The following is a 26216-nucleotide window of genomic DNA, read 5'->3' as shown; positions in this document are numbered from 1 at the left end:
CATCACTCTCGACTTCCGGTATTTCAGACAATCCCTTTCCGTCAAGGATTTTTAATTTGTTGCGGTTTTTTTAATTTGTTGTGGATTTTTAATTTGTTGCGGTTTTTTAATTTGTTGCGGTTTTTTAATTTGTTGTGGTTTTTCAATTTGTTGCGGATTTTTAATTTGTTGTGGTTTTTTAATTTGTTGTGGATTTTTAATTTGTTGTGGATTTTTAATTTGTTGCGGTTTTTTAATTTGTTGCGGTTTTTTAATTTGTTGTGGATTTTTAATTTGTTGCGTTTTTTTAATTTGTTGTGGATTTTTAATTTGTTGCGGTTTTTTAATTTGTTGCGGTTTTTTAATTTGTTGCGGTTTTTTAATTTGTTGTGGATTTTTAATTTGTTGCGGTTTTTTAATTTGTTGTAGATTTTTAATTTGTTGCGTTTTTTTAATTTGTTGCGGTTTTTTAATTTGTTGCGGATTTTTAATTTGTTGCCGTTTTTTAATTTGTTGCGGATTTTTAATTTGTTGCCGTTTTTTAATTTGTTGCGCTTTGCACTTCCCAGCCACCGTAGTTTACCTTAAAGAGTATAAAAAAGATAGAACTGGAAACCAACTTTCATCTTCTGGCTAAATAAGTCTGTTCAATATGAAATCGTTTTAACAACCAGTGAAGCCTATTTTAAACCCAAGACTCCAGTTGCAAAGTGTATGGATAATGGAATTTTTTGCACAGATAGGTTACTAGCTTTCCTAATACCAAAACACCTAGTGGTAAATCACACCTAAAAATTAGTTTCATAAAGAAAAGAAGATTCTCTTTGAAAACAGATTGATTCACAGTCCCTGTCACCGGTATTTCCTCTCAGCATCTCTGTTTGGACAAATTCTTGGGGCAATTAACAGCCAGGTCCTGGGTAGCGTGAGAGGAATGACTAGCAGAGGATAATGATGGATTTCTTCATCCTATCAGCAAACAGGCCATGGCCCATGTCTGCTCAGCCCTCCCCACCACGCCACCATCTCTGACATCCACCTGTACATCAGCCAGGGTTCATGAAGCATGACCAGAACAGGAGCCAGAGGGGATAGAGGAGGAACATCAGGATGAACAAACTCTACTTCTGCATGCTGAATGCAAACAAAGTCCAGCTCTGTGAGCAAGTTTCTTTAAAATCTTTGCCAAGTAGCAGTAAGTACAGTTTCTTCTCTATCAATGTATTGATTGTAAGTGTGAAGGCAAATTGAAAGAGACTGCATAAACGTCTTATGAAAGCAATTATGTGGGCCTGGTACCTTCCAGTATGGACGGTGGATTATTGCCTGAAAAGCAGCATGGTGCACTAGAAATCAATGTCAATAAGATCCTAAGCTAACTGAAATGTAGTTGCATACTGTATATATAATGTAATCTAAGTCTTATTAAAGTATAAATCAGCAGCATCTCCTCTACTGTAGCTACAGAGTGGACATTTTGAAAAGTACCTCAAGGGCATATACAACACTGACATATTGATGTTCCAAACTATATCTTAATCATATTCTGGTTCTCTATCTCCACTTTTTATACTTTTGTGACTAGGCTTAAAAGATTTTATTTTATGTTAGTTCGTTTTATTTTTTCCTATAAAGGTTAGTTAGAGCTGGATCAGATGCCCCTGAACCAGCCCTTAGTTAGTATGCTGTAGTAGGCTTAGGCTGCTGGACTTCCCATGATGCACTGAGTGTTTCGTCTTCATAGATATTTCTTCAGATTCTGTGGGTTTATACACCACTAGCACTATTTAATCATTACCAATGATAAAGCTCTGTGTCTCTCTCTCCTATACTTTGTCTGTTGTCCTATCTCTCTGTGCTGTCTTCTCTGTTTCTTCACCCCCAACCAGGTGGAGCAAATAGGTGGTTGCCCCATCCTGAGCCTGGTTTTACCACAGGTTTCTTCCTACTGTCACCATTTTACATTACAATATAAGGCACCTTGGTGTGGCTGTTGTTGTGAACTGGTGCTATATAAATCAAATGGAACGGATGTTTTTGTCTGTTTTAGTACAAGATTGAGCTGATAGCTATACTGAGGGTGGAAAATTGAAATTCCACATCACTGAAAGTGATTTTGTAGTTGTTGGTCCAAGAGTAAGACAGAAAACACCAACACTCAATTATCTAATATGAAAAAGCCTTACACAAATCCCAAAGTGTCTTCTTTTTATATTCTTGACTAGTAGCTGTTGTTTCTCATAATGGCATCCTAGAGAGCTAGATCTAATCCTATCCCTGTTAAACCTGACAGAGCTTACAGGTGAACCTTTTTAAAGATTTAACTGTTGGATTTTCCATCTTCCTAATTCTGTGAAGAGCATCAGTTGTGTTGTGCTGAAGTAGTGTCAAGCTTGATTTATACTTCTATGAATCTATGTAGTGCCTACAGTATAGGATATTTAAGTGGCCAACGCCGTTGCTAGCATTTATATTTGCGTGTGGCACGTGTGTGTTGTTTTGCTTGGTTTGCTGCCAAATCGTGAGATGGGGGTGGGTGCTCTGTCTTTGAGTTGGTCAGTTCTCTTGCAGTCAGTTTGAAACAATGGGCACTGAAGAAGTAGTCAGAAATGCATAGTTTGCATCTGATAGGTTTTTTTTTTCAACTTTGTGACATTGAAAAATGCAAGTGAAAAGAATTGTTGAGTGGCAAACAATTATGTTCATCTTTGGTCACACACACAAATTTTTTTCAGTTCAGTTCATTTTTTTCATGTAATATTTTTGCTGCCAATAAAGAAATAAATTAATTGCATGAAACAATGCTTTCACCTCAGAGAAGACTGTCAATGATGTAGGAATTGTGAATCTCATTCTGTCCCGCTCAGGGTTTATATTTTGCTCCTACTGGTTATAGTTAGGATCATAACCCTTTAGTAAATCACACAATTGTTGTATTTTTGCCTTTGTAAACCACCAAAGTGGATTTTAAACCAAACAATTAAAGTTAATCAAACAACCAAACAAGAAGTTCAGTCTTCAGTTTAACTCAATAATTGCATTAACATTTTAGAAAATGCAGCAATTTTTATGAATAGTCCCTATTTTTCAGAAAAGGATTTTAAATGTGATTTTTTTTCTGACCACAGAAAAATTTCCTTCCTTGCCAAAGTCCATCTTAAAAGAGCTTTGAGAAGACGGCGGCTTTCTGGACTGTATTCATATATGGCGTCTTGTTTCCGTGATAAGGCTTTTTACAGCCTCAGGTCTTTGGTACTCACAGGGGCTGCAGATGACCCAGATCTCCTGGATCTACCTTTGTCTGCCTCTGGCTCCTGGGGGAGTTCTACATCACACTTTTCCATTTGTGCTCTATCCTTTTATTAGATTTTCTTAGATTTTCTCTCCTCTTCCCTTTTGTTCCCTCCTGCCTGTCAGCTCAAACATCGTCACACTACATATATGATGTAATAACTGAAATAAAACTAATAGAAATTAATAAAGAAAAACATGTAGAAGAAAAAATTCAATAAGAGGAGCCTATAGAGAATGTATAGAACTCATCTTGGAAAACCAAAAACGTGTTTGGCACATCAGTGTATTCACATCATTTCTGATTGCAAAAGCTGCCAGACAGGACAGAAATTAAATTAATTTAATTTAATTTATTAGATTAAATTGGGTAATTTATTAAATTTAATTGGGGGAAATAAATGAGACTAATAGATTGTGTGAGTAGACTGTATTCATTTGGCTTAAATGTGCAACATTGTCTTCTTAAGGAAACTTAAGCAGAAAAGAATACACATATGTTAAGCCGATTATATATGACATTACAGAGATATAGCTTCCAACATGTATACAGTAATGACAAAGCAGACGTGAGAGTCTGAAATGTATGAGTGATCAGCATGCTCCTGCCTCCTACAGGAGCTGACATCAAACAGGTGGAAGAAAGGGCACTTCTTCCCACATGATTGAGGTGAGGTGGGGCAGTCATTGGACATGAATGTCATGTATGAGAGATCAATGGAGTGGCAGAAGCCAGCAGAGAGGCATGGAGGGCTGACAGCTCTGCCATGGAAATTTACAGCCTGTGTCTGTGTCTGTGGGAGCACAGTTCACCCTCCCCTCTTTGAATTTGACAGATGCAGCATGTTATGTATGCAAATGTCAATATATGTGTTCTAGTGAGGTGCATGTTGTTTATAAGTCATGAAGTAACAAAAGATTTTTGGTGTATTTAAAGTGTAAACCTTTTTTTTTTTTACTTTGTTGGTTTAACAGTTGCTGTTTCCTTTTTTGAAATGTGTCTAGCTTCCTCTAACCTGTGTTACTTACGGAATGCAGTGCAATTTGTGGATTTTTAGTTTTGATGTGATTTAACCAGACGAGGTGGTCTATTCATGCAACAATTGAATGTTACAAGCAGGAGAAGGAACAAGTGATTATATCAGTCAGTCAGTAGTACTATTGCTAATATTAGCTGTTCAATATATTCAATTCAGTTTTATTTTTATAGAGGCCAATTCAAACAAACAGTTGCCTCAAGATAATTTATGATATATGAGAAACCGCAAAGCATCATGACTTCACCTCACAACAGCCTTTGGAGGAGAGCCAGAGATTAATAATAACTAAGGAATAAACGCAAAGTGGCACAGAGACTGAAAAGTGCGTAAAGAAGAAACATAGGAATCCCCCAACAGCTAATGCCTTACAAAGCATAACTAAGGGGGGATCCAGGGTCACCTAATCCAGCCCTAACTATATTCTTTATCAAAAAGGAAACTTTTAAGCCTAACCTTAAAAAGTAGAAAAGGTCTCTGTCTCCTCAATCCAAACTGGAAGCTGGTTCTACAGAAGCAGAAGAAAGCTCTGCCTCCTATTTTACTTTTAAATAACCTGGGAGCCACAAGTAAGCCAGCATCCTGAGAGCAAAGTGCTCTGTTGGCTAATACAGTACTGTGAGGTCATTAAAAACTTAATATCCTTATAGTATTGTTTTTTGCATAATTAATACATATATCTTCAGAAGTTCCATCCATCCATTGTCTTTGACTTATCTTCATCAGGGTCACACGGAGGCTGGAGCCTATCCAGTATGTTGCAGGGCTCTGCAGACATTGCTACTGACAATTTTACAGAAATGTTTAATAACAGCTTTTCAGATTTGTTAACTGCACATTAATGCATTATAAAAGACAGGCTTGAAATCTAATACTATAGAAGGCTCTATGCACATGCAGGGGTAACCAAATGTGCATGCAGGGACTCTGAGTTTTTCTGTTTTGTCTTGTTTTGTTTTTTTGACGTGTGTGTTTTTTCATTTGTTTCCTTTTTTACTCACCTTTTATTATCACTTTAACTTTTTAGTAAATGTAGGCACTTAAAAATTACTTAGACAGATTTAGGAAAAAGATCACGGCTCCCCGTGATTAAAGTTTCCCCTTTCAAAACAGGAATTGTGCTTGATGACAGATGACAAGTTGGAGGTGACATATCATTTTCAATAATGCCGTAACCCAGTGCATCACTGTGCAGATACAATGACACACCTAAAAAAGCAAAAATGCAACCAGTTAACTGCATTTTCATTGTTGTGGTATTTTTTGATTAATTTATTAAAATCAAAATAAAATTGCAAAGTGATGATAGAGACCATAAATGGATAAAAACATATAAAAAGTATGTTTCTGATTTTAAAGTAACCTTGATCATAAATTTACAGTTACTGTGGTTTTCTTTGCACTGCTGTCCTTAGCTGTTGTAAAAGCAGATCCTCTGCCTCCTTTAAAATTCTTAGTGTTTTTAGTTATTTTACCATGTAATATTCAGTTGATAGTCATTGTCACACACCTAACTGAAGCTAATTAAAAAAGTTCACAGTTACACATGGCTTAATTGGAAATGCAGAGCAGAAACACAGTTTCCATTCCATTCATAACTTTGGTCAAATTCCTTTTGGAGGTATTTTAAACTGCCTGTAGTATTGATGCATATAGTTAAATAGCAAAGGATTATAATTACAGAAACAGGCAGCAGTTTTTCTGGATTGTGTTTGGTGTTTTATGTTTTTTTTTTCTTATTATTTTAACTTGCATTTGTGCATGCTGTGATGACGTGTTCTCCTGAGCACACATATTAATTTCCTTTGTAAAATTATTTGTAGAATTTTCTATTTTTAGTGGAGTGCCTCTGAATGTGGTACTGTAGATGATGACATTTCTCTAGGATGTTCCTCTGATGCCAGGTCATGATGCCAGTTATCGTAAGAGTAAAAGTTTTTTAAGCATTACAAACTCCCTTTAGCCCTCTCCCTAATTTTTTTGAAACATTTTGCTGGCATAAAATTCAAAGCCAGTTTTAATTTTTCACATATTTCTCAATGTCATAATTTAATATGTTGTCTTTTTTTTTTACTCTCTGCTCTACTAAAGTAGTGTTGCAGGATTCAGTTCAAAATAATTCTTAATTATGTTATAATTACAACCCTGCAATTTACTGACTGTGTGAAACCAGGTGCTTTAGACTTCTTTTTCTTTCTGATTGGTTGCCTCCATAAATACAGCTGTCAATAGCAGATGCAGTGGCTTGTGTCCTCACAGCCAGGGCTGTGTTGCTGTGATGACCAGGTTAGGGATATGTGTTTCCAAAGACATTGCACAAATATTTTTAAAAAAAGAAGAACGAGAAGAAGTCAAAGCTCACAGCAAAGCTCACATGGATAATTGTATACGCTGACAATGCCAGTTAAGTCCAAGTTAAGTCTGGACAGAACAGACGCCCTAACATTAATTCAATTTAATTTTATTTCTATAGCACCAAATGGCAACAGCAGTTCCTTCAAGGGGTTTTATGTTGGTAAGGTAAAGACCCAACCATTATACAAAGAAAACATAGAAAACCCGAACAATCATGAGTAAGCACTTTAGTGACAGTGGGAAGGATAAACTCCCTTTTGACAGGAAGAAACAGCAGAACTAGGTCCATGGAGGGGCGACCGCAACTGGTTGGGGTAAGGGGGGGAAGAAAGGACAAAAGACATGCTGTGAAAGAAACCAATAATTAAAAATACAGAGAGGTGCACATTAACCAAATATGAGTTGTGATTATGAACTTATTCAATATTGTCTTATTTTAGAATTTGTAGTACTCATTTACCTCATGTTTTTGATACTTCTTTGTTTTTACTTACTGTTACACAACATTCATTGTATAAATCTACATAACCGATAAGGCATGCAAAATGCAGCACCTACATGTGCTGGCTAGCAGGAATGAAAACAGCAAGGAGTTGGACAAACACATTACAGTTATTTGCAAACCATTGCATTCTGTTTTTATTTACATATTTCACGGCATCCCATGTTTTGGAGACAGTTGTGGTGTATCCATACATATATTAGTCAGAAGCAATTAGCAGACACTTCCTATGAGACCTTATGGCGAGCAATCAGAAGATAAGGATCTCAGATGGCTTCAATTTTTTTCACCCAGGTTGTTCTGTAGAGTACATAACTACCCTATTTCCCTCTTGTGGAGAGCCCTTCATCTGAAATGGGAACACTTACCCAAAATGAGCCCCACATCTAAGTACTGTGTATGGATGGGACAGGCCTCTTGACTGAAGAAGTGCTATTAACCAATTTGACATACTAAGAAGTCTCCGTTCTAATTTCGAATAATTCTTAGTGGAGGAGGTGAGGTTGAGAGCTTCGCTGTAGAGCTACTCAGCCAGAGATCAAAGTGCCAACCCCCAAGTGGATTAACGGCTGCTCCCGGTGTGATCACACCTCACACACTCAGGTATACGCACAGCGACCCTCGATGTGAAGTGGATTTCTTGTTCTTTTTTTAAAAAGGATTACCCCAACACACACATGCACGCGCCCTCACACACTGAAGGCAAATAAAAATAGGGATGAGACCACCTCCGCGGTTCAGATTTTCTCAACCTTGACAAAGTGAGGCTGGTTTTAGTTAGAAGCAAAGGAGGGAGGTGTGAGGAGGAAATAAAATGTGAGGCATATATCATCCCTAATATGGTGATATGTTATACAGCAGTATTTTGTAATGGCATGTATTCATAGTGTCAATGGCTCTGTTAAAGTGACAGGAGTTATCCTGTTAAATTATAGCTCTAATCCCTGCCATCAGTAAAGCTTCACTCTAATATCACTAATGGCCAATATGGTAATTGTACCACATTAAAGGACTCACAGGATGTCTTTGGGAAAATTTATGACAATGTTTTGGTTTATGAGTTCTTACACATTCTTGTCCAACTTTAGTAATTTCCATAATTGTGTTTGACACACTTTGGCTTAATGTGATGCATTAAAGAGTGGCACAAACAGATTCTGTGTATCTATTAAAACGCTTAACTGCTTGTTTCTAGATATGCTACTGCCACTGTAAGCTCAGCATTCACACATGAAAGCTGGATCAGGTGAATAATTTATGATTCTCGTTCCTCTCTGTGAGAGCATTACACAGTCTGAGTCTGATATAAAAAAAAAGAAAGAAAAAATATGTTCTATTGCTGCAGTAAACTACAAGGCAGGCCTTAATTGTGCACTGCTGAAATTTGAATGTGGAGCTGCATAAGCTGGTGGTGCCTCTGCAGTAGTTCTATGCACTGATCCACCAGTGTTTCCCCCAGCACAGGCAGAAGCCAACGAAGTTATCTTACACATGACAGCTTCAGTCTGCTTTGGGATGGCTGAATAATTCAAAGTTCTTACACAGGACCATCTGGCAGGCCAAAGACACCAGCCTTCCTCAAATAGCTTTTGTAAAGCTCGTGTTGGGTGAAACAGCAGGACCGCTGCACAAGCAGACTGAGCTGCTTACCAGCAAAATGAAATATGCTGCGTCAGACTGATGGCAAATTTGTGAGCATATAGGCAATCAAGGCAATTAAGCTCAAATATTGTTGATAGGACATAAAGCCCATTTTCACTTTGCCCTCAGGCTGTACATCAGCTGAGATGTCAAATATATCTCAATTTCTCACACCCTGCAGAGTTTGCAGAATATCGGGAATAAAGATATCATTTTGAACAACAGACATTTGCACTAGCCCACAGTGTGGACTACACTGCTGCATAAAAATCTACGCAACAGATGTGTGCATACAAAATGCAGCACCTGCATGTGCTGGGTAGTAGGAATGAGCACCTTCCAACAAAAAAGGTACCCAAAATTTTGTCCTGTAAGCTGCTTGAAGAAGCCTATTATGAAGTAAGGTAGGGATATATATACTTCAGTCAATTGCAAGCCAATACCATGCATAGCTAATGTAGTTTTAAGATTTTAGAAATAGCAACTTAGAAGTGGCTGTGGCTCAGATGGGATAGGGAGGGGTCTACTAATCGGAAGGTTAGATCTTGATCCCTGGCCCCTTCAGTCCTTATGTGTAAGTATCCTTGTGTAAGATGCTGAACTTCAATTTTCACCCAGTACACTAACTGGCAGTGTGTGTGAATGTGCATGAATGTTAGATAAATTGTTTATGCATAATGTAAAAGCACTGCATGAATGAGTTTATGAATGGTTGAAAGAGGCCTCTAGGCTTTGAATTCTCAGTTAGAATAGAAAATCATCATATAATACCGTTTACCAACCTAAACGTAACACCAGCTTAAAGGTTATACAGTAACAATGAATTTTCAAGCAGGAGCTTTTTGTCTGCACTCACTATCTATTCATGCTGTAAGATCACAGCCAGTTATTTAAGTTACAACTCTCTTACCGGTTTATCAACATTTAAAGTAGTATTACATTTAGCAACAGTTCACAAGTAATTTAGGGTCACATAAAACAAGCCTATGTGAGTCACAAAAATTTATAAAAGAAAAAGGTTTTTAAAAAAAATAAAATAATGATTAACAGCAACAAAATGGATATGTGTAATAGACAGTCTCTTCCTTTATGCCCTTTAGTTAAATGTCTTGTCAGCATGAGATAGACAGACAGCCTATCATGTTATCTAACACGTATTTGCTATAAATAGAATATAATTAGAATATGTAATCTTTCTATCTAACAGATGGACGCAGGGAAAATAATCCCTACGTGCTCTCAGAATCACTTCTGCGCTTTTAGAAACTTTTGTGACGTCCTTGCATCCAACATCGTTGCGCATCCGCCCTCCCTCGCCCTCCTCCTTCTTCAGAAATACGCCCCGGCTCCGTCCGTGCCGCCTCCACCAGTCAGCAGCGGTACGGGGTGAGCTCCACGCGTCTCCGCGGCGGAATTGCTACTGAAGGGCACCGCGATGAACGTGGACTTCAGAAAAGGCTTCAACTAACAGGGATCCGCGTAAAACGAGAGGAGAGCTGACGCTGTGCTCACCGGCGGGCGCAGGCTGAGCGTTCCGTTCTGCGTGTTTTTATGATTATTATTTTTAATCTCGCACCTGCTCACGCGCGCTGAGCGGAACATCCCGAGTCGGAGCCAACTTGCACTACCGCACTTGCCAGTAGTTGTCCCATAAGGAGCCGAACCTGCGAGCTTACGGGGGATGCTGAGAGGGTTTCTGATCTCCGTTACTGCTCCTGCTGAGCGCCGGGCTGGAAGGGTAGCTGGCGTGTCCTGGGGAGGATGCTGAACAGGTAAACACAAGCTAAGGAAAAAAAAAAACGTTCTTATATTAACACTTTGCCCGTTATTTATCCTCAGCCTTGCTGGAGCTGTAGGAGGTGGAGAGGGTTAGTCCAGATTAGCTCTTCTTCTGCCTCTCGACCTTCCTGAACTTGTTTGCTTGTATCTGTGCACAGTCACTCTCATCGCAGGTGATTTATTATTGTCTCAGGCGGCAGGTGCTATTTTCATTGCTGCTGCTTGTCATCATTACTCTACATTTACCATCTTATAGCGCTTTTGTTAGTAGCTAAGTGCTTAAAGCTCTGTGGCAGTCTGTGAGAATGAAGATGAAAGGTAGAGTGTGGAGCAGTCAGTGACATTAGGTTAAGGGCTTAGGTTTAATGTCAACAGGAAAATACTGCTGCCCGTGGAAGCTCTTCAGTATCCTTGCTTGTCTTGGCTCAGCCAACTGTATTTCAGGCTTGAACATCCATTGCTTGCAGTGTTGGACTTCACACCATTCAACAGCTCTGAGACTGGAAATGGAAAAAGTCATTTACATAGCACTTCACTAAAATTACGTTACAAGTCCAATTCTCCTGTATAAAGCACTTAATTCTATGCATTTTAAGCATGTCATCTCACACTGACAGTTTACCTAACATGCATGTCTTTTATTCATAATGCTCTGAATAAAAAAAAAAGAAATTAGGAAGTACCAGCAATATCTGTTGTTGCTGTGGATTTTCTCACAAATTAAGTTGTTTTGTAACTTGTACCGGTACAAGTCGATATGTTAGCTTTGCAGATCTGAGTGCCGTGGTTAAATGAATCAGCTTGATTCCTCCGGCAGAGGAAGACAAATCATTTTTCTAGGCTATGCTTTAATATTACTGTCATAACTTTGTGTTTGTTTGTTGCATTTTGTTTAAGAAACAAGATTATAAATTTACTGAATTGATATTTATTAGTAGGGCTGGGCAATATGACCTCAGATCAAATCACCATTAATACATATACATACAGAGTTCTTGCGCTCATAGTTCACTAGGTTTTTACTGAAGCTGAGATATTTTTTTCTGTAATATGATTGAGCTCCAAATTTAACATATTGGTGATAATCACAAAACAATTTTTTTTTTTTTTACAGTTGTTGGTTGTCTTTGTTTGATGTTGTCTTTACTAAAGTCAAACAATGGACATTGTTTTTTTATTTGGTACAAAGTACGCAAGTTGGGCAATCGGCTTGGTGTTTGACTTTTCCTCCTTGGTGTTTCCACGTCACAGACTAGATAAGGCAGTCCTGTTACAACACACACAGTAGTATGTATAATAATGGGGGGAGTATTAATTTAATTGAAAAGGTTCTGAATGTCAGTTTTTATGCAGTTTTGATTAATTGTCCCATTCTTCAAACTAGCATCAGTTGCTAAAGTTAACAAAAGACAAGGTAACAAGTGAAGGGAAACATTCACAGGGATATGATTCTAACCCTTTAAGTGGAATATATTTTTTATGATATTGTGAATACTATTATGTGCTTGCTGACTGGTACACGGAAAGTCTTTAAGCAATAACACTATTAGTTAAGCAAAATTGATCCAACCACACTATCAGAGTATGTAGAAAGCGAAATGTAGAGAAATTCTTGTCATGTGTTCCACTCAGTTTCAAAGAATTTTGGTCTGTTTCAGTTCAGGATGAACAACTGAATCGACACTGTCTGTTGTGATACATGGCTACCATTTATGAAGTCCTGCTGTTGGTCCACTGTTCAGACAGCGATCTTATAATCAGTGTGTATTAGTAATGTTTATAGAAATCATTGGTAATGTTTTCACAGTACTGTAGCATGTGGGTGCAGGAATAATTTGTCTGATCCGTCAAACTGTCGAAATACGTAAAAAGTGCTCTGTTGTGTTTGTTTCCTCTGAGGACTTTTTCTTCATTATGCCCATTAAGAAGAGAGAGCAAATTATGCAGTCACAGTGCAAATATATTGTTTTGCACTCCCCAATTTTAATCTGCCGATTATAAGTGAAAATATTCTGGCTATGCAGGATCCCACCCAAAAAAACAAAACAAAAAAACCCCCAAAAAACAAAACAAGCCAATAAAGAAGTTATCTGTCATTCTCTATGACTTAAAAACTGGGTTTGCTTGTAAATTGCAGTAGTACCACTAATAACAAGACCATATATTTCTAGTTTTAACTCAGTAAAGGCTAACGAAATGCATTAATTAACTGTTGTAGCTTTTGTCTAAATTCTAAAAAAAAAAAAGCTGCATGAAGCAAATGCTGTTATGACTGCACAAAGATTACTTTTTTTCTTGAATGTTATTCTTTTCTTCCATCATTATACAGTATAACATATCAATAGATCCACATCTCAGTGTACACTCATATGCAGCTGAAATAGAAAGTACATTTTAAATGATAAGTTAGTAATATTTCCACCTTTATATAAGACTTGGATGTAGGCAGCATGATGTCATCCACTGAACATATAAGTAATTTTGTGAAGCCTCAAGCTGAGTGTTTTCGTCCTAGCCATCTTGGCTTTTTTCATCCCAGGTGTTATGAGCGCAGTGCGAAGCTGGCTGAGACATCCAACAATGTTGCATGCTCATTGGAGAACAAGTATAGTATATTGTTGTTTTATCCTTGTTTTCAGATTCAGTAAATTAATATTTTTTCTTAACTGGTTATCCACTTCAGGTTCATGAAGGGGCATATTATATTCCTGCTTTCATGGGGTAAAAGGGAGAGACCAGTCCATTATAACTCTAACACAGTGAGAGACATGGCCATTTTAGAACCATCAATTAGCCTAACAAGCAAAGGAAATCAAACAAGGTAAAATATTGTCAAATAGAAATAGAGAATTGAAAAAGGCTTTCTAAATGTATTTCAAGAATTTTAACAAGGTCTTAGAGCAAGAAAACTGAGGGGTTATTTTCTTAGACATCTATTTAACCAGGAGTAACCACAGGAGGTACCCCTGCTGGCCATGAAAGAAGCACAGGTGTAAGGCTCTACGGCATAAAGTTGACTAAACAATTTCTGATTTAATTACTTAAAATGATTGTCATTAAAATCCCTCAAACATGTTGTCAGTTACATTGAATGGCATTGAACAACTGGTTCTCATACTGTAACTGGTTCTTTTAACTTGATTTAAAATTGTAAAGTAAAAAGTCTGTGAAATACTAAATGCTAAACTTCCTCCTGGATTTGATCTCAGTGTCCACACTGGGTAATGTCAAACACTGTATTGGTTTAATGACTTGCATAGTCTGTATTTACTGCAACCTACAATTTCTGTTTCACCTTAAAATGACACCGATATATCATATTCTTGAGCATGGATCTCATCAGTGGGTAACTGTAGATGTGTTCCCGAAGGTCTGATTTGAGTTATCAGAGGTCATGATGGCACAAAGCTAGCAGCAGCCAGGACAGCATATTGCTCTATTCATCTTAATAACTCCTGTGGGCAGGGTGGCCGCGAAAGTTGAGGAAGGGCCTGAAAACTCTCTCCTGTGACCTTCTGAGAGAAACAAATGGAGCAGCACATGGCTGGCAGACGATCCAGTTGAGCTGCCAACTGCAGTAAAACTGTGAAAAGAAAAGCGAACATGAGAGAATTAGTCTATCGGCCTGATTTTACAGAACCTTCTACACTACATTGGTTTGACCTCTTACTCAACCACACATTATATTTCGCTCACGTTTGTCTTTGTAGAAGCACTAATTGAATTCATCCAATATTAAGGAAAGGACCCACATACTATACCAACTTGACCTTGGCTAAGAGTTGCTAACAACTTGCGTCAAAGTGAGGCCTGCTGTGCTATCACTCCACATTCATGATGGTCAATCTCCTATTTCTAATTTAGAAAATATGTTTGGGTTACTGCAACATGGATTCATTTCTTGCTTACTAAGCAATTATGGTGGCAGACACAAAAAGAGAGAAGAGGAGGGTAACTATAGGATTGAAACCTGAGGATGGTGCAGGAATTTGTCAGCCCTCTGCACTGACACCATTATCCAAGACAACTTCTCACGGATGGTGATATATGACTAAGGTGACCATAATCATTATTCACAGAACAGTCTTCTTCTTCTTTTCCCTGGCATCCCTTCATCCTGGGTCTGATCAACTGCGTTCCATTATGCTGCTGTAATGATTTGTGGAGGTCTGTGTTGCTGTAGCATTTGAAGGACGGTGTGTTGCAGAGCTTTCCAAAACAATATCATAACCCATATCCATTAGCCATATGGGTTCCATTCCCCAGATTTGCTTGATGCAATTTAGGTGTCCTCGCACACTAGACCCATGTGACACGCCTAGGATTCAATTAATTAGACGGTATTGTTTTCTTTTTCTAGCTTTTGTACCCTACTTTAAATGGTAGTTTCCACTTTGTATGTCCTATGGAAAAAGCTGATGATTTTCTTTGAGATTACTTTATTCATTAAATATTTAATCAGTGGATTTAGCAAAAACAAGGCTACCACAGTTTATTAAATGACTACTTCTTTTTCTGTATTGATTGTAATGGTCAAAAACTCCGTCAATATGGCGTATGGGATATGCTGCATCATATCTTGACAAATACATGGCAAATTGAAATAAGAAAAGTGGACATTGTTTTAAAGTTCTCTATTAGATATTACAAACGAATCCCAATGTAGATTTTCTTTTAGATCCAGGGACTCGTTTTATGTATGCTGTTTAAAGCACTGATGGAGGTTTGCAGTATTGGACTATTCTTGTACTTGGACATGAACCTCAACCACGTAATTACAACATCAGCTAAGGTCCTGCAGTAATTGCTTTTTTTCTTGCTCTCTTTCAGGGGAGTGATTTGCTGATACGTCATATACGGCAGAATGAAATGGCATTTTATCAAATTACCACAACAGGTAAATTTTTGCCAGGGACACACAGACACATTCTCCCTCTTTCTGCAGTGTATAAAGAGAAAACACAAATACTGAATAAATAACAATATTAAATTGTAGTTTACCTTAGAAACCTACTGCTTTCTGATTATACACCACTAATAAAGGCTGCATTTCATGGATGGACTTTAGCATGGGTAGTTTTAAGCTTGAACATTTTCAAAGAAATTTTGAAACACAGGCTGTGTTCCTAACACTCGCCCTAGTTTTCCATTACAATAGTAGAATGTTCCTATAAATTTTGTATCATTAGCAAACAACAGTGTGGGAAACAAACAATATTTGTCTTCATAAATGTTATAAAAATATTTTGTCTCTATGGTTTATGTTGCAATGAGTCTTGGTAGTTACAAAAACAAAAAATTGTTTTCTGTTCATGCTTTTTAATTTGAGCGTAATGTAACTGATGAGGAAAACATCCCGGACATTGTGCCTTCCTTCTCTCACCACAACCGGTCGTGGCAGATGGCCGCCAACCCTGAGCCTGGTTCTGTCAGAGCTTTCTTCCTGTTAAAATGAAGCTTTTCCTTTTCTCTGTCGCCAAAGTACTTGCTCATGGGGTGGGGGGTCATATGATTTTTGTGTTTTTCTCTGTATGTATTTTTGTAGGGTCTACCTTATAATATAAAGCGCCTCGAAGCGACTGTTGATGTGTTTTGGTGCTGTATAAATAAAATTTATTCAGAATGTCCATGAAAATGGAACACGATCACAGGTGGTGACATGGGACAGAATTATTGCTGACTTTGCCACAACTTGTCCTTTAGGACAAATGAAAGTAAGGAGATTTGTTATGAAGAGCTCCCATTTCTGTTATCAACTGTTTGAACTAAGCTTGTGGTTCAAACTCATTGGTATTACATGAGAACAAGCAAGTCAAACAGTGCTTGCCATGCTCTTAGCCAGGCAGTGCTTGCCTCATCAAATTTAAAAAGATACATAAATTAAAACATACAAACAACCATAAATTCAAAAACAGTGCTGTCATAAAGCTCCTCACCTATTTGCGTTCATCCCATGCATTACTTCTATCTTGTGTCTTTGGCTGCAGTTGACTATTATACTGAAAGCCCTGCTTGTTTTGTACTCTTGAAAATTGCAAAAAGTAGGTGTGTCTGTCTCCTGAGCTGAGTTGAGAGCGCAGCAGCTTTTTTTTTTGGTTTGCTCATGCACATTGTGGATAAACCTCTGGTCTTTCACAGGAAACTGATGACCAGCGTGTGTGGCAAACTGCTGCAGGCCCTACTTTCATTGCTCTGAGATCAGTTGCAATCTGCGCTTTGTGTGAAAACACAGCTAGCATAAGCAAGTAAATGAGTATCAGTGATTTATCATTGTAACAGATGAGTTTCCTCTTACTACCTAACAACTTAACTACTTTGGCCAATGTGTGATGGAGTGTGAAAAAGTTGTTAAAAAGGTCTAATGATGATGGAGAGGGACAGTACCTCTGACCATGTGCAGGCTCAGCAGCACTTTCAGATTAGCGTCTATGAGAAAGCACTTGGTTGACTGAATGTAACAAATTTAACAAGCTGTCTGTGAACACTGCACCTTCATTTTTCATTAATATTATTTTCGATATTTTGGATATTGATAGTTAATGATGTGACACACAGCTCAAGCCTTTTAATTCAAATTATTTTTAATTATTATATTTTAATACACTTAAAAAAAATCATGATGTAGACCTGCAACTGTTTTTACTTTTGATACCTTATGTCTCGAAAGCCAGGGATTGAACTCAGAATCAGAATACTTTATTGATCCCCAGGGGAAATTATGTTGGTTACAGTGCTCCAGTACAAACAGTAACAAAAACAGACAATACAAGAAGTAAGAAATAACACAATATATAGAATATATACATATATACAGTGGGGCAAAAAAGTATTTAGTCAGCCACCGATTGTGCAAGTTCCCCCACTTAAAATGATGACAGAGGTCAGTAATTTGCACCAGAGGTACACTTCAACTGTGAGAGACAGAATGTGAAAAAAAAAATCCATGAATCCACATGGTAGGATTTGTAAAGAATTTATACGTAAATTAGGGTGGAAAATAAGTATTTGGTCACCTCAAACAAGGAAAATCTCTGGCTCTCACAGACCTGTAACGTCTTCTGTAAGAAGCTTTTCTGTCCCCCACTCGTTACCTGTATGAATGGCACCTGTTTGAACTCATCATCTGTATGAAAGACACCTGTCCACAGCCTCAAACAGTCAGACTCCAAACTCCGCCATGGCCAAGACCAAAGAGCTTTCGAAGGACACCAGGAAAAGTATTGTAGACCTGCACCAGACTGGGAAGAGTGAATCTACAATAGGCAAGCAGCTTGGTGTGAAAAAATCAACTGTGGGAGCAATCATCAGAAAATGGAAGACATACAAGACCACTGATAATCTCCCTCGATCTGGGGCTCCACGCAAGATCTCATCCCGTGGGGTCAAAATGATCATGAGAACGGTGAGCAAAGATCCCAGAACCACACGGGGGGACCTGGTGAATGACCTGCAGAGAGCTGGGACCAAAGTAACAAAGGTCACCATCAGTAACACACTACAACGGCAGGGAATCAAATCCCGCAGTGCCAGACGTGTTCCGCTGCTGAAGCCAGTGCATGTCCAGGCCCGTCTGAAGTTTGCCAGAGAGCACATGGATGATACAGCAGAGGATTGGGAGAATGTCATGTGGTCAGATGAAACCAAAGTAGAACTTTTTGGTATAAACTCAACTCGTCGTGTTTGGAGGAAGAAGAATACTGAGTTGCATCCCAAGAACACCATACCTACTGTGAAGCATGGGGGTGGAAACATCATGCTATGGGGCTGTTTTTCTGCCAAGGGGACAGGACGACTGATCCGTGTTAAGGACAGAATGAATGGGGCCATGTATCGTGAGATTTTGAGCCAAAACCTCCTTCCATCAGTGAGAACTTTGAAGATGAAACGAGGCTGGGTCTTCCAACATGACAATGATCCAAAACACACGGCCCGGGCAACAAAGGAGTGGCTCCGTAAGAAGCATTTGAAAGTCCTGGAGTGGCCTAGCCAGTCTCCAGACCTCAACCCCATAGAAAATCTGTGGCGGGAGTTGAAAGTCCGTGTTGCTCGGCGACAGCCCCAAAACATCACTGCTCTCGAGAAGATCTGCATGGAGGAATGGGCCAAAATACCAGCTACTGTGTGTGCAAACCTGGTAAAGACCTATAGTAAACGTTTGACCTCTGTTATTGCCAACAAAGGTTATGTTACAAAGTATTGAGTTGTATTTTTGTTATTGACCAAATACTTATTTTCCACCCTGATTTACGAATAAATTCTTTACAAATCCTACCATGTGGATTCATGGATTTTTTTTTTTTCACATTCTGTCTCTCACAGTTGAAGTGTACCTCTGGTGCAAATTACTGACCTCTGTCATCATTTTAGGTGGGGGAACTTGCACAATCGGTGGCTGACTAAATACTTTTTTGCCCCACTGTATATAAGTCAGTTACTGATGAATATCTGGATAAGAAAGAAGAGCACGTGCAAAAATTGTGCAAAAATTGTGCAGCTATAGCAGTATACAGTGTGTTAGGTGGATGAGTTGTACAGGGAGATGGCCACAGGCAAGGATGGTTTCCTGTGTCGTTCAGGTGCTTTTTGTTCAGTCTCTCACTGGACGTGCTCCTGTGGCTAGCCAGCACGTCATGGAGTGGGTGGGAGGAATTATCCAACATTGCTGCCAGAGTTTGTGCCCTTGACCATCATCTGACACACATTGTACATGACCCCTAGAGTTCCCTAATGCCCTGAATGTTGTAGGGCTGTGTCGGCTGACATGCCTCTGCAATACAACTTGGAGATCTGCAGTAGTGCCACCGGATTGGCTGACTAGGGTGGTGGTTCTCATCTTTAAGAAGAGGAACTGGAGAGCGTGTGCTCCAGCACCAGGGGTCACGCTACTTAGGCTTCCTGACACCCCTGGAGAGATTATATTTCTTGGCTGGCCTGGGAATTCTTCTGTGTTCCCCAAGATGAGCTGGAGGACGTGGCTGGGAAGAAGGAAATCTGAGGTTCTCTGCTTAGGCTGTTTAGGCTGTTAATGCCCCTGATAAGAGAAACAAATGGATACTTTATGGATGGATACTCTACAATAATTTGTTTGAGGTATAGCGAGGAATTTTCATAGTTTTTGATTGCATTTCTTCCTAAATTAATAGTTTGAAAAACTCTTCCATCACTTGTCATTGTCAGCGCACAGTAAAAAAATGTTTGGTTATATATTTTATAATTATTTTATTCTAGAATTCTTCAGCCAGGAAAAAGTGCTTAAAAGTGAAGACATCCATCTGAAGTGCCGATAGTCAGCGAAAAGGTATTTTTTAATGTGATCCAAGATGTTTTTGTTTCTGTGTTTGTGGTGGTGGGCGGGCAATCATCTCTGTTTGCATTTCACTGCATGCCACTTGTGGGAGCCAAGTTAAGATAGTTCATATGTTTTAGTATTTATATTTCGCTGTTGTTAAGCTTGTTTGTGTAATTAATAATTTTAGGAAATAGATGCATGTTTATGGTGGAACTAGGTTACGTAGTACCATGAATACATGTGCCTTAAAGACTCGTGTTTATAGTAAAATCCGGGCATCACGGATGTATGCAAATTAGTGCATGCGGTGCGGGAGGGGGGAGAGAGAGAGAAAAGGAGTTAACACGGCATAAGCTATACGGGGCAGCAGGGTAGAACAGAGCCACACGGTTTTCCTACCGTAGTAGGTTATTTTGTTGAGGACAAGTTAAACCTGACCACTCCTGTAAGATGCAAAAACTGTGGAATAAATTTTTTGTTACATCTTTTCACATCGGAGTCCCGTGGAGTTCTTTTTCCTCTTCAAACTGATGTACGCGAGTGAATCACAGGAAAACTGGTCTCACGGCTTAAACACCACTGTTCAAACTGATGTTTTAAGTTCAAACATATTCAGTGACATCAGAAAATACCACTGACTGCTATAAGATAGTCATCCCTTATTTTTTTAATCGCTTTTCTGTTCACATTCAAAGACATGGCTGTATCTGTAAACAGAGTTACAGAATATTTGCTGGTTACTGTACAGCTGCATCTGACATGTCTGTTTTCATCCAAGTAGCTGCACCAGTCTTAGCTAGAGAACACTGAACACAAATTGTTGAACTGACATACCAGATTGTCTAGTTCCTCCATTGTCCATTTTCTAGAGCCATGTATTGCTATTCTCAGAGACAGCAGATAGTTTATTACCTAACTACCATCTAATATGTCCATTCTTTATTGTTTCTCAACAAGAACTCCAATCGTAGTTGAATCCTAACCCTATGTTTTAGAGACAAGCTGAAGATGATGCGTTTTGTTTGGAAATATTTTTTTCTTGATTGCCAAGACTTTGAAAAGTGATTGAAAAAAATATAGGGATAGTGTTAGGAATAGGGTTATCCCCAGTAATTACTTAGAAAGTAAATTAAATTTATTTTAAGCCTCTGAAGCCTAAGAGAATTTAGTCTCCTTATGAAAATTCTAGGCATAGCTTTTGATTTTAGTCATCACTTGCTGAGAACACAGTTTCAGGTCTTTTCTCTTAGTTCTTACCAGAAGTATTATTTCACTTCAATGTCTTCTTATTAACAGCAAAACTGTAACGCTTTTCAGAGTTTGTATGCTTTGGGCTGTTAACAATAGCAACATGGGAGACTTGCGAGGTGATATAGCCAGGGTTAATTTTAAGAATAAGTTAAGAAAAATTGAAGAAATGATTATATAAAGCTAATTTTTAAGAATGCTGGAACAATAGGAAATGATAGTATCAGAAGGCTTGTAATGTATATGATTTATTTATTTTTCATTTTATCTGAGTCACTAGATTCAATTACTGCTGTGCTTGCATTTTAAAACTGTTAATTTGAAGTTGCGCTGGTGTTTTGCATGGATAGTTATTTATTACCACTGCTGTGTTTGCAGTCTAATTGGCTTCTGAACACATAAATAACGACAGCAGTGAGAACTTCCATCCAACTTGTTCTTGCTCCATTTCAGTCTCTTTCTCTCGGACTGACCTCTCTAGCATAGCAGCTATAGTCCAACAAAGCACATTAAGTTTGACACACAGAACAAACAAAGCTGTAGTCAAGGTGGACCACAGATGTTATTTCCAGATATCTGAAAATAACACGTTATATCCCATCTAGCAGTGAAGATTGTGTAAAGGCCTGTTTTGCTCACTGGAATGAGGGCGAGCGGTTAAATTCCCTTAAGGGGTCACTTGTGCGTAAAATGTAAGCATGTTCAACTGGCTCTTTTCACTTAGCACTCTTGTGCTCATGTTAGCTATAGACCATATGACTGAAAGTGCCAGTCATATGGTCTAAGTTGTTCTTGTAAAAGTGGCACATCAGCACCCATCCCAAGACAGTTTCAGTAAAATAATAAAATAAAGTAAAATAAAATAAAGTAAAATAAAATAAAATGCAGAGCTTTTACGTCAGATTGCTTAAAAATGATTTTGGCTGATAAAGACTGGTCAAGCACATATTTCAGTGTGGATTAAACACAAAAGTTTGCTTATTTTATAACTGCTATGTAAATTACAGAACTGCACATCATTCACCCATAAGCATCTGTGGAAATTAAATGAGTATGAATACAAATAAGAATTTTGATAACATAACTAAAAGAAACAATAAATATTAAACTATTGTCTTGGTCAAAATCCTGTAAGTGAACCCTCTGTTTAATCTTCTTTTCTTATCTATGGTAAAATTGGGTTAAAAAAACACTCATTCACATTAAACCCACAGCTTGAAACACTATGCTAAATGGTACAGAGTGTATTCAAAGGGCTACATAGCTGATACATCAGCGCCTAATTGAAGCTACTTTTGACACGTATTGTTCTGTTAAGTCACTGAAAATTATATGAGCCATATATTATAGCTTTCCATGGGTTGCAGCATATTTACAGGGTTGGTGGGTCTGATGTTGACACATCTTATACATGGCCTATGTAAGGTGGTCATGTGGCTCAGGGCAAATATGGCTCAAAACTGTGGATAAGGAACACATTTGGGCTGAACATTGTATACAATCTCTTCAGTTCACATTTAGTTCAGTTCAATTCAATATCAGTTCAGATTTATCTATTTAACAGTGAGTGGTGTGTAAATACATAGTAAGTGAAAAAAGCTGTTCAAGGGAAACCCACAGCAGTGTACGCCTATTGCAGTGTAACTAAGGCAGCATTCAAGGTCACATGATCAAGCCCCAATGATATGGTTATCAAAAAGGAATGTTTCATGCAAATGGAGTCTAAATGGACCATGTTTCCCACCTCTGTTGGTGAGGGGGCTGTACAGAGCTAAAGCCACAAGGCAGGAGGTTGACACTCAAAGTGAAGGGAGCCAACTGATGCAAGAATGAGTCCTATTGGGCTAAGTTAGCGTGTGGGACTCTGGAGGCAGCTGTCAGGTACAGAGGAAGCAGAGTACAACTTTGTCAGTAGCTGAAATAAAATCTTTATTAACCCCAAATTGCCAGAAGGTAAAAAAAAATAATTTTCCAAAAGCCAAAAATGACATACAGTAGTTAGGCCACCCATCATCACTGATGATGACTGGTTGTTTTAAGGCTTTTCTGTTGCATTCATTGATGGCGATTAAAGGCTAAGACTAGATTCATATTTGACTTACACTCCCTGTGCAGACAGCTGAATTAATTAAAAGAGAAACATGTCTTTAATTAGACACTCATGAAAAAGATGACACTGTTAGCACTGTCAGACACCTTGTGGCATTTTGGTGCTGAATAATGTGAATATAGTGACAGATTTCAGTAAAATTGTCTGTTGACTCTGCGCGCAGGGTTGCATCAAGGCCAGTGGATTTGAGTTAACATGCCTGAAATTCATTGTACTTGGAAATATTTCATCACTATTATAGTCTGAGTCAGATTTCATAGGTTTCATTTCTGCTGGTCCATCTGTCGTGTCTGCGCTAAGCCTTATACAAATGTCTATAAAGAAACTATAGACAAAAAAACCTGCCATCCTCTGTCTGTGTGAGCTTTTTCATGCAGCCCACTGTGTTGACAAAAAAGCTGATGTCTATCTGCTCCAGCTGTCTGCAAACAGGCAGACTGAAAGGAGGAGACACAATCTTTTTTCCCTCTAAACTTTGGCTTCTATTGCATCATGCCTCAATACCTTCTCACTCAGCTTTAGTCCTGCTGCTGCTGCTGAAAAGCAGCCATAAAAAAGACTTAAGCTTAAGCTTTATTAACACGCAAGGATAACACTGTCACACTAAATGCAAAAATCATTCATAATCATATTTCCTGTGGCATGATGAGTTATAATGAGTTAAGTCATTTTAACAAAGGGATGGCTTTTGTAAACAAAATGAGAGGCAAGTTCATCAAATTTTGTGGCAAGTGCTTTTTTCCTTGGTGCAGGAAGCAGAAGACAGAACAGGTGTTGATTTAGAGAATGTGTTCAGATGCAGTTTTCGCTGTACACATGGAAATGAATTCGTTTCTTGTAGGCCTTCTTAAAGAGAGAACGAGGATTCACACGTTGGTTATATATAGCTTCCCGATCACTGTCTTGAGGCCATGCATGTGTCTGTAGACAGGTTTTGTCTGACCATCAGCACCTTTGTCTGTACATATAGCCAGCAATCGGTGCATGATGCTTAATTCTCTCTAGCTATCTTCTGCTATCAATTAGAGTGTTTATGGGAAGGTGCTGTCAGAGTTACCATGGCAACTAATGTCATTGGCATTACATCCCCTGCAGGCCCATGGATGGAGCACTTGCAAGTATCACTGCACAGTGCATTTTAAAGATTCAAAATCTTTACCACTTGGGGATAGAGACAAGAAGTATGAAATACTTAGTCGTGTTGGCAGACTTGTGCTATATCAATTTCTGATCTTTAAAAGTTGTGCAGGCAATTATAAATGTTGATAGAGAGCTCTGACAAGTTATAAGATATTCCAAAAGTGTCTAGGAGGCAGAAGCGCTAGTTTACTGGGAGCAAGCCTGGAATATACTTATGAATTACCTGCTCCCACACTTTTACAAGCTGCTTTAGGATTGTGTCAAATGAAACTGTCTGACTTTACAACAGGCTATTATTCTGTAACACACTTTATGACAAGAAATGCTAAGAGAATTTTGAGTCTCCAGAACCAGAACCAGAGCTGCCTTCCCGAATGCAGAGGTCACATTTCCACTACGTAGTCACACAATTTGGCATTTTAGGGACTTGGAGCGAGTTTACATTTAACAAGAAGAGTTCTGTTACTTTGATCTGTGTTTAGGACATTTCTAATTGGCTTTGAAAAAGTATTCAGTGTATGGTATCCAGTGACCCCTATCCTCTTCCATACACAAGGGTAAAAAAGTAAAAAAAAAAAATAACCCTGGTAAAATAAAGAATTAGAATAACACAAACAGTAATATCAGTGACAAAAAGACAACAATGTTTTTAGGTTGTGTATGGTCTGGTGACATGGAACTATATTTTTATGATGATCAAATAGTGTTTGTACTGTAGGCTGCTACTGTTTATGTGTAGTCGCTGGTAGACTTTCTTCAGCTTTGATCTGGGACTTTAAGAGAAATATATCATATTTAGACCAAAATAACTATGTTTCTGTTAGAGATGGGCTGGATGTTTGCTGCGTTCCTTAATGACAACTGCTTTTGGGTCATTTCTAATAGCTAACATTAATGTGAGCGTTGGCCAGGTAAACATTTATAGTACCTGCTTGATACTTCCATGTTTTTGAAAGGGAAGCTGTACTCACTCCTCAGAATTCCCCATGAAGTGTCGTTCAGTGTGGTGAATATCACCTGTTGTTCATAGGATGGCCTTCCTATGAGCAGTGAAACTGTGTGAAGCTGAATCAGCCAGAGAAGGTGAAGATGACACTGCTAGCATCAATGCACTAGTCTGATCTGATATCTGATAATATTGTTTTTTAAGCCTTTAAAGGAGCATGTTGTGGCTCCAATGAAGAAAAGTGAGCATGTTAACAGTCTCAGAAATACGGTTTGCCCTGTGCTGCGATGCAATGTTTTCAAATATTATGATGGTGAGGTGTTAATTACTAATGTTAATAATATTTCAGTGTCCAATCCATCATTACCATGTTACCCCCTATTGATCCTCTACCTAATCCCCCCAGCCAAGGTGTGAAAAGTTTTTGGGTGAATCCACTGTGAAACTTAGCCCCACCATATCATCTGATTTACTGAGGTCAAATGGCCCAGGATGTGAGTGGGCGTTAAGGCGTCTGGGAAGGGATCCCAAAACTGGATTATTGATGGCAGACAGTTGGTGTCATAGACCACCGCCTCTGTTCAAAGATGGTCGTTCACAGTGGACATAGATTACTTCTTTCAGTCCTCTTTCAAACCATCTGTCATCTCTGTCCAAAATGTGAACATTGGCATCCTATAAAGAGTGACCTTTGTCCTTTAGATGCAGATGTACAGCTGAGTCTTGTCCTGTCCAGGTAGCTCTTCTATGTTGTGCCATGCATTTATGAACTGGCTATTTGGTCTCTCCAATGTAGAGGTTAAGCATTGCACAGCACACACTATGTTGTTAAGTTTGTGTTTGGGATGAACCAGTTTATGTCTGAGTGTGTGGCTGGGTCTGAAGTACACTGGGATGTC

General features: G+C 38.6%; 1 protein-coding gene across 4 annotated transcripts in view; it reads left to right on the top strand.

Annotated features, from left to right (window-relative positions):
- The first annotated feature begins 10184 nt into the window (after positions 1-10184).
- Positions 10185-26216, top strand: part of LOC147313394 (heparan sulfate glucosamine 3-O-sulfotransferase 5) — a 145047-nt gene continuing 129015 nt past the window's right edge. For 2 of the 4 annotated variants that reach the window (XM_086262900.1, XM_086262899.1), the window contains exons 1-2: positions 10185-10577; positions 15415-15481. The gene's annotated coding sequence lies outside the window, so the exon portion shown is untranslated. The remainder of the gene's footprint in view (positions 10578-15414; positions 15482-26216) is intronic. The other 2 variants (XM_086262902.1, XM_086262901.1) reach the window with 1 other exon arrangement.

This window comes from Aulonocara sp. 'chitande type north' Nkhata Bay, linkage group LG15 (genome assembly GCF_057382095.1).
Source record: "Aulonocara sp. 'chitande type north' Nkhata Bay isolate Kocher_YH1m ecotype deep benthic linkage group LG15, A_spYH_male_GT1.1, whole genome shotgun sequence".
Taxonomy (NCBI): Eukaryota; Metazoa; Chordata; class Actinopteri; order Cichliformes; family Cichlidae; genus Aulonocara; species Aulonocara sp. 'chitande type north' Nkhata Bay.
This window is presented reverse-complemented; position numbering and strand designations above follow the sequence as displayed.